The following is a 6,026-nucleotide window of genomic DNA, read 5'->3' on the forward strand; positions in this document are numbered from 1 at the left end:
CCATCAAGCTAAATGCACGCCTCCAGCTCTAGGGAACTTCCTGGAAGCAAGTCTTGATAGCTAGTTAGGGAACAAGCTGTATTTTATCAGCTGACTCTACTGAATTGCCCATAGCAAACTCCCTAGAACTTCTTTCCAGAGGCAAAGTAATGTCAGCATATTCAGTTTAAAGGTAATAATATTTTAATTTATTTGTCACTCTCAACACAGTCACAGGATTTTTCTCATATTTCTTAGTCCTCTATTATTTTAATTCATCTCCATAATCCTTCTTAGGAATGTAATTAGGGAAGATACGCCTAATCAAATCAAATCCAAGCTAACTTTGTTGCAGGTATAATGGACACTGGTGGGAGTCAAAAGCACACAAAGAAGTTTTACATGCAGCCAAATAAAAATTAAGGACCTCTATCTTGAAATTAGTTTTAGTATATTAAAATTAATTTTAATAGAAACATGAAGGGCTGCATTGATTCAGGAAATTCAGGGTCTTCTGCTTTGTCTAAACAAACATTTTAGTCACTCTGAGAAAATATTTAGGGGCTGACTAATTGACTCCAGTAATGTGTCAATTGCTTTATTGGCACTGTAACAATTTTAACTAACTAATGACCTAGCTCCAACTGTTTTCCCCCTATTTCAAGAGGAATATATAGCTTTTACTAGTGTGATGGCTGGACTAAACATGTGAGATCACTTTTTGTATTCCCTGTTCTTTAACTCTGAAGAGCTTAGATGGGGACAATTTAAGTAGATTCGAGTCAATAATAACTATTGTTTGCACAGAGATGTTATATTTGCAGTTTGCTTTTCCTGACTGGCCGCAGGCTAGCACACTTGGATATATTTGTAAGTGCAATGAATTCTTTCCTGATTTTGCTTTGAAACTAAAATTATAACAATTTCTCCCATTTTCAGCCTTTATATACTATTTTTTAAAAAAAATTAAAATATGGGTACTGGGCAAGTATTTTGTAATTTGTGAATACATCTTATTTTGCATAAAGCAAATTGTGCTGTAGGGACCCAGAGGTTATTTTTCAGTGTAACTATACTCATTCTTGCCTCACTGACTAACTCTCTATTTTGAGTACATTAATATCTATGAGAGTTTTCAGAGTACTTTAAAATTGGTTTATGCACAAAATGAAAATGTTTAAAAACTATGGGAAAATAAGTGACACTGAAGAAGCTAAATTTTGTATCTGATCTTTATTTAAAAGAAATCTAATATGAATTTTACAGCAGATGCAGAGAGTTACTAAATAGTCACTATTTCCTTGGAGTGTAGTATTTCAATGTATAAAATAGTAGTAACTTCCTGATTAGGAAGCTATATCAGCACCTTACAAATGTAGTAGCAGCTCTTGGTATTTAACAGCATATTTCAACGTGACCACGAAGACTGCTTATCTTTTTTCAAAAGAGCTTTTCATGTGGAAAAGACAGAGAAGGGTTGGTTCTCCACATCTGTTTGAATGGTAGGAAGGGAGTATGTATTTTTCCTATTACATGCTTTGTAGAGACACAGGTGTAATCAATAATAATGTTAATAATGTCAAGTTATATCTTAGAATAAATGTAATTACTTACAATTAATGTCAGTTTTTAAAAATCCTGGTTATGGTCAAACTCTAACCAAACAAGTAATACAGTAAAAAAAAGCAGATAAATAGAAAATGTTTTATATATATATGTATCTATATATTTATGTATGCATATATACATATGTATTTCTGTAGAAAATATAAATAATATATATTTCTCTTTTTAAAACAAATTTAAAGGAAGTGAGGGCATATGGGTTTCTTCCAGTGTTTTTGACTGTATTGCAATAGGAAGAGCAGGAGCTGAAGTTGCTGTAAGATGGGAATTTGCATGTGCAAAACAGGACACTGCGGGGGGCGAAGATGAGCAGTTACCTTGAGCTATCGCACTCTGGTAATACATTATTCAACATTGACCTAACTTTCTGTGTATCTCAGTAGAAAGGATGCTCTGGTTTTAGCCCTAAAAGCCCTCCAAGGGACAGACTGTAGCTTAAATTCATCTTTCGCGTGCTTGATCAGAAGTACAAGAAATGGAAGAACTAAGAATACAATTACAGAACTATGTCATAGTACAGTAGAAACCTCAATTACATACTAGTCTTTATTATTACTGATCTGGGTTTTTCTCTTCCCACCCCCCCTTATTTTTTCATAATTTCTAAACCAAATAAAAATCCAGCAGTTTTAAGATACAGAAACTATGCAATGGCATGCCAGATCAGCCCTGAGATCATCCACTACTGTGTTCAAAGGATAGTCCTCACCAGAAGCTAAAGCAAGAGCCGGATAAACCATGTAAATGTGAAGATGAAAGTCCTTAACACTTTTGATATAACATACTGTCCAGTGTTTTGATATTTTGATGCATCCTGTCATGTTACTAACTCAAGGCCTTTCTCTTATACATATGCAAACAAAAGTCAGAAGTGACTTTGTCATTGCTTAGTTCATTACGCTCTTGTTTCTCTTCCTGTTCATGATAAGAAGAGCATTCGACACCTGCCTTCTTTATAGAAGTCATTCTTGCAGGATTTTCCTCTAATCAGTAAGCAATCAAAGCCTTTCAACTCTCTGCATAAATGCTGTCTGTCACCTGGCTTTATGGAGAAACCTGTGAAGAAAAAAGTCCTTATTCACAGGCAGAATGGGTAGAGACTTGGGGAGTAAACTATTGTGTTCTGCATCACTACTTCAACAAAATCATCACTCAGCCATGGCTGGAGTGGTGCTTGCATACAAAGAATAAAGAATAAAGTACACTGGAAGTTAATGACAAAGCACAAATGAAACTCAGCCATGCTATCTGAGATGCAAGTCTTAAAACAGAAAGTTTGATCAAGAGAGACAAAGGAATCCAAAGAAACCAAAAGAATCCCCACAATTGTAGAACAGGAAACAGAATTCCGTATATCTTGAGAGTTCTTAGAAAAACAAACTATTCTTAATCCTAGCTAAAACAAAAATATATGCAATCTTCTAAATACAGATGAGGAAAAAACTCTAACTTGTGTATTTAGTGCAGTTACATAAAAGCAAGACAACACACGTCATTGCAGAACTTCATAAACCATGTAACATGAATTTTTGCTAAATCACTTTGCAACACATTTGAATTGTTATCAAAGAAGTCCTTAGTTCATGAAAACATGATCTGACCTCTATTATGCCTAGACTATTTTTCACTCCATAAATAAGAGACATCTCTAATAATTTTAAGGTACTAAATCCTTTACATGCCTTAAAGAGCAAATAAGCCTTCTATAGCCCATATATATGAGCTGCTGGAGCGTGTTTAGAGAAGGGTAACAAGGCTGGTGAAGGGCCTGGAGAAAAAGCCTTATGAGGAGCGGCTGAGGGAGCTGGGGTTGTTTAGTCTGGAGAAGAGGAGGCTGAGGGGAGACCTGATCGCCCTCTACAACTACCTGAAAGGAGGGTGTAGTGAGGTGGGGGTTGGGCTCTTCTCCCCGGTAACTAGCGATAGGACAAGAGGAAACGGTCTCAAGTTGCGCCAGGGGAGGTTCAGGCTGGACATTAGAAAGAACTTCTTCACTGTTAGAGTCGTTAGGCATTGGAACAGGCTCCCCAGGGAGATGGTAGACTCATTGGCCCTGGAGGGGTTCAAAAAACGTTTAGATGTGGTACTTCAAGACATGGTTTAGTGGACATGGTGGCATCAGGTATACGGTTGGACTTGATGATCTTTGAGGTCTCTTCCAACCATAATGATTCTATGATTCTATATATTTACATATTCAAGCACTACTGCAAAGGTTTTTTCTCCCCACCTCGTACCTGCTTTGTTTATAATAATGTTTTCATAAAGCAGATAAAAATATTTTGCTATTTAAAACTAAATAAGACTAACAATCTAAAACTCTTTACTGGAATACTTAAATCTGCTATTCCTGTACATTAAAAAAAGCTTCATTACTATAACAGAATGCCAGCTTTGCTTTGGTTAAAGTTAGGAAATACCAACGGTTAGAAGTTGACTTGTCTAAGGGCTGTAAACTTAGTGTGCTGATTTAAACTACAAGACATGGTGTTCCCAATAGAGATATGGGGAATAGTTAAGAGATTTAAAAGTGGGTTCTCAGCAAAGAAGTCACAGGTTCTATCTGCACATGAAACAAACCATAGTAAAAGACAAATACTAAAGCTGGAACTGTGCCCTTTATTGTCTGCTTTCATCCTCTCTCAACTATTATTTAAGTCAATGTGTAACATTTGCAATCTCATAAGGAAATTACATTAAAGAATTGTTAGTTCCGTAAATGAGTCTGTAGGAAGGATTGGATTGTGACGGTGAGACAGACTACAGATGATCAGACATAGACTAGTTCTTTATCCAAAGATTTGAATTTCACTGGATTGAACTTATTTTAAAAGGCAGAAATATCTTTATATGAACAAAAAGATGGGGTTGGACAATAAATGTAATCAACGTGCATTCTCAAGCTTTAGTAAGTGATACTTTCCTTATGGGCTAACACTTAGTATACTTCTGCGCCATTTTAAATGAGTAAAAACTTCTGTTTCCTTTCTGATTCATTCTTCACATAAAAACCAACATTAATTGCTTGGTATGAGATGTCTGCTTGCAACTCAAATCTATTCAAAAGTAAACATAAGTTTTCTTTTTAAGCTTCATCAGTTTTAAATTTTACCCAAGCACACTTTATTTTGAAACACTCTTTAGCCTTCTCACTTGTTTTCCTACAGATTGTTTACTAATGAAGCTACTTGGACAGGAACCTTTTAGAACTGAGCAGTAAACAACTATCTGAATAACTAAAGTTTATAAGCTGTTACTGAGTTACACCAGATTAGCTACACAGCCCTGAAAGGAGTAGCTGAATAAATAATAATAAAGAGTAGTTTCAGTGTTATGAATACATACCTGAGAAACCCAGAGTGCAGCCTCTGAATTACCTACTGATCTATTGAATTGATTCCTGTACTACGTGCTGCCAAGAGCAGGATTTCTCTTTTGTTAAGCAATTTAATTCAAAACAGAAAAAAGTAAACATTATTACAACAGTAAGTCTGTTAATGTGAGCAGAGTGGTATGTGATTGGTATATGGGGTTTTCCACAAATGAAAGAGATTCCACTAATGGCAGCCAGGGCTCAAAACATGGACTGAGAGCAAGAAATCACCTTATCTTTGTAGCCATAAAATGCAGACCTAGCATGAAGAATCAGTACATTTAATGTTACTTTTGGATTTTTCTGATTCTTACTTCATTTAGTTACATTTCTAGGTGGGTTTTGTCCTAGGGAGTAAACTGCTGAATCACTCACAGGCAGAGTAAAATCTTAATAACACTGAATATGGGCTCTGTAAAATAGTTCAAAATATTTCAAGTGCAGCAACCAGAGTTTTTCTGTTTCCAAATTATTACTTCCCAGTTTAAGAAATAACAAGCACATCATCCATCTGGTCTTGGATTTGAAATCATTTGGACATTTACATTTCTGTAGAGAGATTATACTACATCTGTCCCCCCCAAAAGAAGTCCTTTTCTGATAAGGTGGACAGAGCCTCTGACAGCTGGAGTCAGACTTCATGCTTTTAATAGTAAATGAAGTTTTTTTCAGGTAGATTTTTAAATAAATATGACAAAGCATTAAGTTTTGCCCTTACTACTTTAAGGGCTTTATTCTGATGTTACTTCCAACACCATAAAAGTGGAGTAATTCTACTGCAGCAGATTGGGTAAGACCAAAGTCAAAGGAAATATCTGAGACTAACTGGTGTCATATTTAAGAAGCTGTTCTAAATACCAGCGTTTAAGGCTATGTGATAGCTCAGTTGTAATAGTACTATATTACTTAAATTTCATATGGACAACCTATTACAAAAAATTACATAAATCCATTTACCATAGACTGAGCTGCCTTAAAAAGATCAGCTAAAGAAAAGTAGTGTCTACAACTTTCAGTAATTACATGAATTAAGGCAAATGTATCCTTA

This window comes from Cariama cristata, unplaced genomic scaffold (genome assembly GCF_000690535.1).
Source record: "Cariama cristata isolate BGI_N322 unplaced genomic scaffold, ASM69053v1 scaffold975, whole genome shotgun sequence".
NCBI lineage: Eukaryota > Metazoa > Chordata > Aves > Cariamiformes > Cariamidae > Cariama > Cariama cristata.